This window comes from Mus caroli, unplaced genomic scaffold (assembly GCF_978045245.1).
Source record: "Mus caroli unplaced genomic scaffold, Mus_caroli_1 scaffold_2, whole genome shotgun sequence".
NCBI lineage: Eukaryota > Metazoa > Chordata > Mammalia > Rodentia > Muridae > Mus > Mus caroli.
This window is the reverse complement of record NW_028227257.1, coordinates 161,814,294-161,826,800: the sequence shown is the minus strand read 5'-3', so window position 1 is coordinate 161,826,800 and position 12,507 is coordinate 161,814,294.

The following is a 12,507-nucleotide window of genomic DNA, read 5'->3' as shown; positions in this document are numbered from 1 at the left end:
TTACATAAACTTTAGATCTGGATTTTTAAGGGCTTGGGACTGTTAGCTATTGGTATTATTCAAGTCCTGCCTGCACCGTTTTAATCATGGCAGGAGTCTTCATGGGTGTGTTGGTACTTGTCAAAACTAACTCTCAGTGAAGGCTTGGTTCTTCCTCTCTTCATTGAGGCTTTTTCTGTTTTAGCTTTCAAAATCAAAATTTAAGTAGGTCATTGAACTGGTATTTTAGAACCTTAGTAAAATAGAACTCAGAGAGGCTCATCTGAAGACAGAAATATGTTCGTTATCTCTTTTCATCGTTTCTTTGTTGCCTATGCATCGAGAATTGAGGGAGATTCTCAGTGTGGAGATGACTGAGACACATTCTAGCCTCTTCTTTAAGCTTGGCAGAGAAGATGAACTGGAAGGCCGCGAGCTTTCAGTGTTGTTTGGTAGATGCCGTAGTGGGATTCTAGGGGTAACGCTCTGAATGCAAACAAAGGAAGGAGGAACCAGTGTGGACAGAGGAAGGAAGGACAGAGGGGTCCACAAAACCGAAGAAGGGTGCCCTGAGATGATGTCGTTCACAGCGCCTGACTAGGGCTTTTCCATTGTGTGGCCTTTGTGCTAAATTGGTCAACTACATTCCTGCAAAGAGAAAAAGCCATACAAAAGTGAATGAACTACAAAGAGACACCCCCCTCCCTTGTGCCCCACGCGGCGACCGTCCTCCTTCCCTTCTATTTACCCTTAGCTCCCATGGCTTTGGCTTAGCACCCCAGCACACTCTTCTAAAATCCTTTCTACGCACATACATGTCTAGGCACTCACAGGCATTGCTTTTATGTAAAGAGGAACAGATTGCACACACTGTTCTGAGAGCTGCTTCCTTTCTCCTTCACCCTAGGCTTGGAGCGGTTGGCATATGGGAGAAACCAAGAGGGTCTCACTATCATCACAAATGTCATGTACACAAGGCTCTTGTGATTTCCTTCACCCATCCAGAAGTTCATTAGGCTGTTTCCTCAATAGGGGAGAACTTGATGCAGGCCTTTCAAGATTAAACTGGCATTCTCTGTCTCCACTAGGGACTGCTTGGTGAAACTCAATTCCCTTCCCTCTAAGAGTGACAAAGATGGGGACAGTGGCTTATGTTTTCTGGCTTTGGGATGGAAACCACAGGCAGCTGTTAGCTCAGCTTCTGCCATACACCAAAGCAATCTCCATCTCCACTACTCAGTCGCAGGGCTCTAGAAATGTCTTCTCTCCATCTAGTTCCCCTCAAAGAGACTTTTCCCTTCTGCCATCTCTGGAGTGCATGCTGGAACTGAGGCTGTGCCCAGGCCGTTCCCATCCCCCTCAGTCTATCAGCGAGTGCTATTCCAAATCCCCGTCCTGCCTGCACCTTCCTGACCTGAAGCCTTCAGGCTAGGTAGGGCTCCTGCTCCATACTACTCCCGCAACGATGAACTTCATTTTTTTTACTGCTTCCTGGGTCCCTGGACCAGCCTATGTCTGGCTTTGTAGGTAAAGTGGGAACTGGTCACGTTTATCTGTTTAGGAATTATATATGGCTGTTTTCAGACCACCACTGTAGTCCAGCTACACAGCCGGGGCCTGCGCAGATGACTTCTGCAGTCTTTCACTGCCTTCCTTGGCAAACAGAATTCTGCCTTTCCCCTGCAAAAGCCTTTCCCCAGTTAAATACTCTGGGCTACTGTTGATTTAGGTCACCGTCTAGTGCTCAACAAATCATTAATATTCTTGTGGTGGAAAAGTTAAGGCACTTTTTAGGGTTTTTTTTTTTTTTTTAATAGTGCTAGGGATATAATCCAAGGCGTGAAGACAAGAAGGGCATGAAGCAACCACTCTACCCTTGGGCTACATCCCTGGCACTCAGCATGCTTTTGCTTGTTTCTTTTGAGTGATATTATCTTGATTAAATGTCTTGATTACTTGTGTCAATCTTAGTACCGCAATAAAATGGATAAAAAATTACAATGTGTAATATTTAAAATATGGTAAAAAGCAACACTTTAGAAGACCTAAGCAATCAGTTTTTCTCTTCTTCCTTTCTAGAGAAAGTTTTGAATATTTCTTTTCAAACTTCACCTTTGCCTGGAAGAAGATCAGCATGCTTGCACATACAAAACATTTTATTCTCTTTAAAAAATTGTTTATTCTTTCTGTTAAGTTAGCTTACAAAGTAACAGGTTTGCTTATGGTATTTTAATCCATATTACCTTTAGATTAATTTCCAAGCCCACCCTCCCTCTCTGTCCATTTTCCCTCACATTCTCCTTGCCCCACCCCCACCCCATATCCTGTTCCACTTTCATAGCGCAGGTGTTCTGTTGCCTTCATGCTCCCTACCTTTATAAAAGCCTCCATTCTGCTCCACAAGCTCCTTCATAGATCTGTGGCTTTCACTTACAGTTACTCCCATCTGAATACATACACATTCAATAACTGGAAGCTAGGATCTGCATATTATAGAAAACAAGGTATTTGTCATTCTCAATCTGGGTTACCCTGCTTAATATAACACTTCACTTCTACCCATTTTCCTGTGAGTTTCATAATTGCATTTTCATTACAGCTGAATACAGTTGTATACAGTCTTGTGTATATACATGACCATTTCCTTATTCACTTCTTGATGGCTGGTTCTGTTTTGGATATTGTAAAAAGGAGCAGCAATGAGCATTGGTGTGCATGTGTCTCTAGGTAGAGTTCTCCAGGCATCTGCCCGAGTGCCATAGCTGGGTCATATGAAAGCTCTATTTTCACTTTCTCTAAGGAGTTTCCACACTGATCGCTAGAGTGGCCACAATCCTACCACCAACAGACAAGAGTTCATTGCTCTTCCCACACACATCCTCAGGTGCTTTTTTCACGATAGCCACTCTGACTGAGCTGAGATGAAATCTCACAGAAGCCTTAATTTACAGTTCTCTAATGGCTAGGAATATCGAACCCTTTAAAATATATTTATTGACCCTTTTTATTTCTTCTTTTGAGATTTATCTCTTTAGTCAATTACTCACTTATTGATTGGCAGGGTTGGGGGTGTTGCTGTTGTTTGCCATGTGAGTGTTTCCTCTTTGCAATTCTTTATATATTCTAGAGATCAATCCCTTGTCTGATGTGTAGCTGGCAACGCATTTCTCCCCCACTGTGGGCTCTCCGGCTCACTCTGTTGAAAGTTTATTTTGCTATTCAGGAGCCTTTTAATTTCAGGTAATCCCATTTCTCATTTCTTGGGGGCTATTTCTTATGCTACAGGGGTTCTATTCAGAAACAGCTGGTTTTATTGCAAGTGACAAAAGTCTGCTTAGTGAAGGGAAAGAGCCAGGCAGAGCTGCTTAGAGAGACTGGATGAATGTTTTTAAGACCAGTGTTCCCATCTCTTGATCGGCCCCATCTGCACTCCATGTTAGCATGTGACGGGTCTAGTCTACAGACATGTTCTCTTTGTGTGCCAAGGAAGAAAGTCACTGGGTGTCCTTGACCTACCAAACACTCAACATTGAGTTTCTCCGTCAGTTCTATGATATGCCGAGGATTGCATGTTCTTGGTGACAAGAGTCTTTTCCACAGAAGGACATTTCCAGAGAGGGTCAACAGCAGAGCGCTGTCAGCTGGGGAAATAAATCCTCCAACCTCACGCCACAGCACCTGAGCTGTGCTCATTAGTTTGTGGCTGGCTTCTTCAGTCTCTCGGCTCCCTTATTGCTTTGTAGAAGGGTTTATCCTGGATGCTAATCCTCCATGTGCTATATATGTTAGAAATATCTTACCTCAGTCTACTGCTGGTCTTTTCCTTAAAGTACTAGTTATTTTAAAGATATACTACACTTCATTTACCTCCATCCCTTCTCTAAGATTATACAAATATTGTGTGTGTTCTTTGAATCTTTTAATGATTTAAAAAAAAAATGTCTTTTTGATTTCTCTGGAGTTTTTTGTTCATGGTATGTGGTGATATCCCAGGCCAGCGTATTTTAATAGGTTCTTCCCTGCAGACTGATATAAAATACCACTTTCTAAATAAATTTTTGTTTAGACGAGAATGTGCTGTCTTTCCATTTCCAGTCACCTATTGTCTATTTTCACAAAATCACTTATTTTAAAAGCCACTGTATTTTCACATTTTGCTAACTTGTTGGTCAAATCTTCAATCATCATGGTTTTATTTCCAAAAAAAAAAAAAAAATGGTTACGTGTAAGCTCTTTTCCCTCTTATGAACTTGAGAGTGAACTTCTCTTACTGGGGTTGCTTTAAGTTTACAGACAAAGATTAAACGAAGCAGTTATGTAACATTGGGACTCCTTACCTAAGGGTCTACCATGGACACCTGCTTTATTTGCTACAAAGTTATTTTTTATTGTCTTCAGTAAATCTTATCACTTCCTTCACATAGACCTTACATGTTTCTTGTTGGGTTTGGCACTCAGCATTTTGTTCTCTTGAGCATTTTGTCAACGAAATCTTTTCCTTTTCTTCTGGTGGCGTCACATGCTGTACATACATTTAACAAGTTGGTAAGTGTGCTTGCTAGCTGCTCCTGCTTTCTTGTACCTCTTCCTCTCCCTCCTTTCCTCTATTTTTATCTGCAATGGGGTCTAACTGTTCTTGAATTCACTATGTAGACCAGGCTAGACTCAAACTCACAGAGATCCACCTGCCTCTGTTTCTTGAGTGCTAAGATTAAAGGAGTGCACCACCACATCTGACTCTAATTTTAGTTATAAAATTTCTTCTCTTCCTCATCCTCTTCCTCTTCTTCCTCCTCTTCCTCTTCTTCAGTTATTTATCTTTTTCCACTTTCTTGAATTGCACGGTGTTTTATTTATTTTTTCTTTTTAATCTTCCTTCTATAATAGATGCATTTCAATCTGTGCATGTTCACTCAAGTATAGCTTTGCCTGAGTCTCATTTTGAGTTTCACTTTTGCCCTTTACTTATCAGTTTGCCGTGTCATTTTGAATCTTTTTAACCAAATAGTTGTTTGAGAATGAATGATGTATTAGTTAGGGTTTTACTGCTGTGAACAGACACCACGACCAAGGCAAGTCTTATAAAAAACAGCATTTAATTGGGGCTGGCTTACAGGTTCAGAGGTTCAGTTCATTATCATCAAGGTGGGACCATGGCAGTATACAGGCAGGCATGGCACAGGCAGAGTTGAGAGTTCTATGTCTTCATCCAAAGGCTGCTAGTGGAAGACTGACTTCCAGGCAACTAGGGTAAGGATCTTATGCCCACACCCACAGTGACACACCTACTCCAACCAGGTCACACCTATTCCAACAGAGCCACACCTCCAAATGGTGCCACTCCCTAGTCCAAGGATATACAAACTATCACAAATGAGAAACATAAAATATTTTCAACAAAGGGCTCAACTAAAATGGCAAATATATTTCTAAAAGCCAAAAAGTAACAAAAGAAATAAAGAAAAAGACACTTGGCCAAGGGTGAGCTGGAGGGATGGTTGGCTTAGGATGTAAACACTAAATGTCACTAAACACTAAATAGCCTTGAGAGCCAGAAGCGAGCCCTGCGTTTAAACCCTGCCTCACCCACAGGAAGACAATAGAAAATAACACTACCCACCCACTTGTTAAAAGGAGCTTGCCACCCAAACAGATAGACTACTATTCAGACTTGCTAAGACTTTCCTATTTCAGGCATAACCCATTGCAGTAAATTTAGGAAACACTGTAGCATGTCGGGGCACACCCCAGGTCCCTTCTAAAGACCTTGGTTTAGGATTTGAGGGGAGCAACAATTTAAGTTAGCTTAAAGAGGGCTGGTGAGATGACTCAGCAGTTAAGACTGCTCTTCCTAAGGTCCTGAGTTTAAATCCCAGCAACCACATGGTGGCTCACAACCATCTGTAATGAGATCTGACGCCCTCTTCTGGAGTGTCTGAAGACAGCTACAGTGTACTTACTTACATATAATAAATAAATAAATAAATAAATAAATAAATAAATATTAAAAAAAAAAAAGAAAAAAAGTTAGCTTAAAGCATTCCAAGTTGATTCTTTCCTGGCTTGGGAATTCAGCGGTCTGAGATAGGTTTCAGGGCTTAAATTTAAAGTCTATCAGGGTTCTCCTGCTGCTGGCTCTGGGGGAAACCCATTTCCTCTTCTCTTTCAGCCGTTAGAGGCTGCTGCATTTCTTGACCCTGGACTCTGCCTCCATGTTCACAGCCAACAGCTTAGCATTTTGGAGTCTCCCTAGCTCTAATCTGTACTTGCGTCTTCACAGGCCCTTATCTTTCTGTCCCACCTGTCACAAGACCTTCTGTGATGATGACCTTCCCGTTCTATAAAGTCATCAGTGATAACATGGGGCAAATGGACAAATGAGGCTCCATTGAAGGATCCTAACCACAGGGGGTGGGGTTGTGTGAGAGGTGAGGGGTAAGGAGGTGGGTGAGAGGGTGGGTGGGGGATGAGAAGGTGGGGGGGGGAGGTGAGGGAGTGGGGTGGGGGTAAAGGGGAATTCTTTCCCTAAATTATTGCTGCCAAGTTCTTTGTTGAGTTTTTAAGGTCCCTTGTTTCTTCTAGATACAATCGTTTACTAAGAACATGTCCTACCCCCCCCCCCCTATGGTTTGTCTTTTCCTCTTCTTAGCAATGTCTCTAATGGCAGATATTTTACATTTTGATGAAGCTTTTTTATCCTTTTCTTTTTTTCTTTCTTTTCTTTTTTCTTTTTCTTTTCTTTTCTTCTTTTTTTTTTTTTTTTTTTGGTTTATGTTGTAGATTAAATCCTTACTACCCAAACCAAGGGCTGGTGTGTATTTTCTAGCTGTTTTAGAGTTTTCTGTGGTAGGCTTTAGGCTGATCTCTCTGAGTTCATTTCTTGTGAAAGGTATAACGTGTGTATGTGTGTGTGTGTGTGTATGCATGTATGTGTGTGTGTGAATATATGCATATGTGTGTATGTATGTATATATATGTGTTTATGTATGTGTATGTGTGTGAATGTATGTGTATGTATATGTGTGGTGTATGTGTATGTGTGAGTGTGTGTGTGTGTGCTCTGTTTCTGGGTGTCTACATTCTTTATCCTTTCCTGTGTGAGGTTCTGTGTCTGTTGTTATAGCATCGTTCCTTGGTGACCATCCTTCTGCCATTGTACTTCCTCCGCTCCTTTGACAACACTCAGATCACTAAATTTGCTGGGTCTCCTTTAGGACTCTGTATTTTGTGTTCTTGATCTGTCTACATATGATATTGCCAACAGTACAGTGTCATGGTCACTGTAGATTTTATAGAAAGGTTTTAGGTGGCAGCATCAAGTCTCAAACTTCATCCTTCAGCATTTTTGGTGGCCACTCTGGGTCTTTTGCCTCCCTGAGTCAACTTTAGAAGGAGTTATGTCAATATCTGTGAAAGAGCTTTGGGGATTTGGGTTGGAACTGTATAGAATCCATAGACCTAGTAGGGAAGAACTAACATGTTAATGTGGAGTTTTCAAAGCTATATTTTATATGAAATGTTTGTTTAGAGATTCAAATAGGTATTTTTTTGTCAAAAACTTGGCAGTTTTCTAAACATGGTTTAGAATACAGTTTAGTACATTTATACTTAAGTATTTCATTTGGGGGATAGGCTGTTTGTGGACCATATTGTATTCTGGCTTGATATTCCAGTTAATCGTTACTGCTGCACATTCTATATATGTTAATCCTGCATTCCATGAACTTGGACCTTATCCCAGGATCCTACATTCCAGATGTCATTCTCTTTTTGTTTGTTTTGAGACAGATCTCTTTATGCTGCCCTGGCTGCCCTAGAACTAAGTCTGTAGACCATGCTGGCCTTGAACTCACACAGGTACACTGGACTCTGTCTCCCAAGTGCTGCGATTAAAGGAATGTGCCACCAAACCTGGCCATTTTAATTTTTTTGTACTGTAATTTTCTACATAGACAAATCTCACCTGTCAACAAAGTCATTTCTGTCTCCTCCATCCTTACCTCTTACTAACTTGTCTTTTAACTAAATTGCAGCAGCAGGGACTTCCGGCATAACGCTGGGAGCAGTAAGAGGGGCCTTCCTTGCCTTACATATGGCATCTGCAGGATTTTGGTAAATGGTCTCCAGGAAATACTCTTCTCTTTTTCCTGATGCACCAAGAGTTTTTAACCAGGGAAGATGGTTTAATTTGTGCCAAATGCGTTTTCTTCATCAATTGACATAGTTGTATGATTTTCTCATAAGCCTGTTAACATGAAGATGGCGTTGCCTGATGTTTCAGTGTTGACCCAACCTTCATCTGGGGGATAACTTCACCTTCCTAGTCTAGCTAGTGTCTGTATGTATCCATATGTAATCTTGCTGTTCAGGTCATACTGGCCTCACAGAGTGAGTTAGCAGATGTTTCCTCTGTTTCTATCTGGAAAAATTAGTTGAAAATTAATACCACCCCTTTCTTAAATGTGGGTTGAGTTTAATCTGCCAGCCTGGTGCTTTCTTTTATGATACACTATTATTATTGGTTACGTTAATAATAATTACCTAGCAAGAATATATGATTTTATTTCATTTTTCTGACAATTTCTTCATGTTCCAAAGTTGGCTTCATCTGAAGTTAATGTAATTATTTCAGTGTTCTTTTGCTTAATATTAGCAAGGTGCATTTCATTACTTTGCTTTTAACTTGTGTATATCTTTCTATTTAAACCACAGACAGCGTAAAGTTGGGCCCTTTAAAACGAATCCACTTTGACCATCTTTGCCTTTTAATTTTTGTTTAGCTTTTACTTTTATTATTCATTTTTCAATTCTCATTGAAATAAAATTGACAAAAATTTTACATATACTTGTTTAGAATATATCTGATCTTTGTTGCCTGCATGCACATGCTGTAAGCTAATTAGCATGCCTGTCATCCCGCGTAAGTACCGTTTATGTATGTATGTGAGTGTGTGTGTGAGTGTATGTGTATGTGTGTGAGTGTATGTGAGTGTGTGTGAGTGTGTATGAATATGAGTGTGTATGAATGTGAGTGTGTATGTGTGTGTGTGTGTGTGTGTGTGTGTGTGTGTGTGTATGTACGTCTTAGAAACATTAAGGATATACTCTCTAGCAGGTTCCAAGTCTGCCATATGATGTTGCTGCTATTGTGTTGGTGCTGAGCTGCCCAGCACAGCACTGACTGTAGTCACCCTGCTGTGCAGGAGCTCCAGTGTCTCTATCCTGCTTACCTGAAACTCTGCACTGTTTGACCTGCGTCATTCCTTCCCCAATTCTCTCCTTCAGCCCTTGGGAAGCATCAGTCCTCCATTCTCTTGGAGCTAACTTCCTTACTTTCCAAGTTCTGTGCCTGGCTTCTCACATAAATGTCCTCCAGCTTCATCCACACCATTCCCAATGATTGGATTTTCTTTTCTATTTTAAGACTGGATGAGATTCACTCCCCTCCCGCACCCCCCCCCAACCCCCCATTACATCCTATTCTGGCCTGGTGTGATTTTTTTCAATGCCTATTTTTAATGATGGTTCTTAAACACTTTAACCTCTCTTTTAATCTACCACCCACCAGAGGTAGTGGAAAAGAAAGGATATGGGGGAAGTGGACCTGTTTAGGAAAGTTCTTTGGAGCAACTCCCGCCTGTGTTGTCTGGAAATCAGCAGTTCAGTTAACAGCATAGCTTGGTACACTTGCAAACATTTCATGGATACACCAGCAATCCAGTTAGGTAGAGTTGGGATAACAAACACAAATTAATAGTGGCTGCACTACCTAGCAGAGACAGCCAGGCCTCAGCCTCAGCACAAGTCAACAGGAGGGACCAGGAGGAACACCAGGACAAGTTTCTGGCCGTGCCTCTCAGCAAAGCAAAGATCAGCAAGTTGCAAGCCCAACAATTGTTAAGCAGCTAGCTGTACCAGCAAGCCAAGTTCAGCTTCCACTACTGTCTGTCAAGTCCTTTTTATACTCCCTCCAAACATCACGTGTCCTCCATGAGTTTGTCTTGCCTCATCACGTGTCCATCTCAGCTGACATCACTGCCAATTAACATTACCCAGTTCAAGTCCAAGGAAATGACAAAACACTATATAACACACCACCATTTTATTTTATTTTATTTTTATTTTTTTTACTGTGCTTCTCTCTATGAAAACTCAACAAATAGAGCTCAACTACACAACATAAGACAGACCAATGCATATATGTGGTTAACAAAACATTCTTCATCACTTATCTTTCACTTGCTTTAACAAAACATCTGCTTTCACCTGTGTCCTTCACAAGCCTGCCTTAGCCTTTCCCCTGTGTCCACCTCAGGAAAACACTCCTTCACATGTTTGCCCCAATACAACTGACTTTCCAAAAAATTCCTTAAATTTCCAATCTAGCCTGGAACTTGCTGTATATTCCAGGCTGCTTGTGAACTTACAATCCTCCTGCCTCAGCTTCCTGAGGATAGGCATTGCTAGCATGCCTGTCTGATTAATATTCTCCCTCTCCCTCCCCCTCCTGCCTTTCCCTCTCCCTCCCCCTCCCCCTCTCCCCCTCCCTCCCCCTCCCCACTTTTCCTCTCCCTCCCCCTCCCCCCTCTCCTTCCTCCTCCCCCTCCCTCCCTCTCCCTCTCCCTCTCCCTCTCCCTCTCCCTCTCCCTCTCCCTCTCCCTCTCCCTCTCCCTCTCCCTCTCCCTCTCCCTCTCCCTCTCCCTCTCCCTCTCCCTCTCCCTCTCCCTCTCCCTCTCCCTCTCCCTCTCCCTCTCCCTCTCCCTCTCCTCTCCCTCTCCCTCTCCCTCTCCCTCTCCCTCTCCCTCCTCCTCTCCCTCTCCCTCCTCCTCTCCCTCTCCCTTTCCCTCTCCCCTTACTAAACTACTGGTTCTCAACCTATTTAATGCTGTCACCCTTTACTTCAGTTCTTCATGTTGCAGTAACTCTCAACCACAACATTATTTCTGTTGCTACTTCATAACCCTGATTTTGCTACTGTTATGAATTGCAATGTAAATGTCTATTTTATTTTATTTTATTTTAACACAAAAAATGAAAAGAGAAAATTTAAGCAGAAAGGGGTGTTGTAAGTCCAAGGAGAAAGAAGCAGTAGAGGTGGTTTTTTATCAAGGCATATTACATACAGGTAAATATGTTTTCCAGTGGTCTCAGGCAACCCCTGGGAAAGGGTTGGTTTGCTTCCAAAGGGGTCGTAACCCACAGGTTGAGAACCTCTATTCTAGATAAAGATTTGTTGAGCTTGTTTATTCTTCAGACAGCAAGCAGTTGCAGTTGGCTTCAGCCGTCCCTGCTTGCATCTTCCAATATCTGGCTCATCATTTGTCTTTCAGTCATCGACTTTACATTTCTCTGGCTTTTCTCTACTCTGAAGGATGGACTGACAGACAGTTCTAACAGGCCCCATTCCATTTCTACGCAGGAGCTGAAGTCTTAGTTTCTGCTTTTCAAATCTTCTAGTGGTGCCTTGGGGTTCTTGACTGTGAGCATGTTTGAGAACCAGCTGCACCGTTGTGTCAAGCCCCAGGTGATCTGCAGCTCAGACTCTGATAAAGTCCATGTTCGTGTGCCCAGCTGCTGACCTAGTTTCTGTCTCCTTTCCTTCCTACCTTGCAGCCATAAAGGGCCTAACCCTATTCCCTTCATCTTCTGCTTCTGCATAAATTGATTCTTTGTGAAGAGGCTAAGTACCAAGTCCTGAACGGTCCCTTAGGTTACCTATCCTTGAGTTTCTCCTGTGTATGCATTGCTTATGTAAACAGAGAGAAAGCGTTTTCTTCCCTGTAATGTACATCAAATGCAATTACTTACACAAACATACATGTGCAATAAAGATATCAAAATAGGGTTTGAAATTTACTCTCTCTCTCTCTCTCTCTCTCTCTCTCTCTCTCTCTCTCTCTCTGTGTGTGTGTGTCTGTCTGTCTGTCTAGTGCTGAGGATTGAACCCAGGGCCTTCCATGGTAGGTAAGTGCTTTACCAGTAGGCCACACCCCTAGCCCTAATCTGCTGCTTTAATAAGGATGTCTGTGTTTTCCAGAAGACACAAGTAAATGAGATAAGAAATGGTTATTGTAGTGATAATATTTATTGTTTAAAAAGGAAATGATTGAAACAAAGCAGTTAACCTTTAGCTGATCTCAGTGGCAGGTCTAGGTGGATATATTATATTCCCAGCTTATATTGGAAATCAAACATAAGATGAAGCTTGGGAAAGATATTTAATGCAGTTTCCATGTGTTTAATAGAGATGTCATTCAGATATAATCTCTTCAAATTGAGTTTATTCATTACAGGAGGGTCTGTTTTGGATTAAGAGGTTCTAGAAGAAGGACTGCTTGCTGTTTTCTTGTATTTATTTCTATTTCTGGTGGTACTAGGGTTTGAACCCAGGTCCTCACATATGCTAAACAAGGACTTTACCACTGAGCTACATTTCTCTGCGTTTGACTTCCATTCAGCTTGCAGCACTCTGGAGCTCCACCCTGCAGATACACTGTGTCTATTTGCCTCCACAGGTCTGACTTCTCA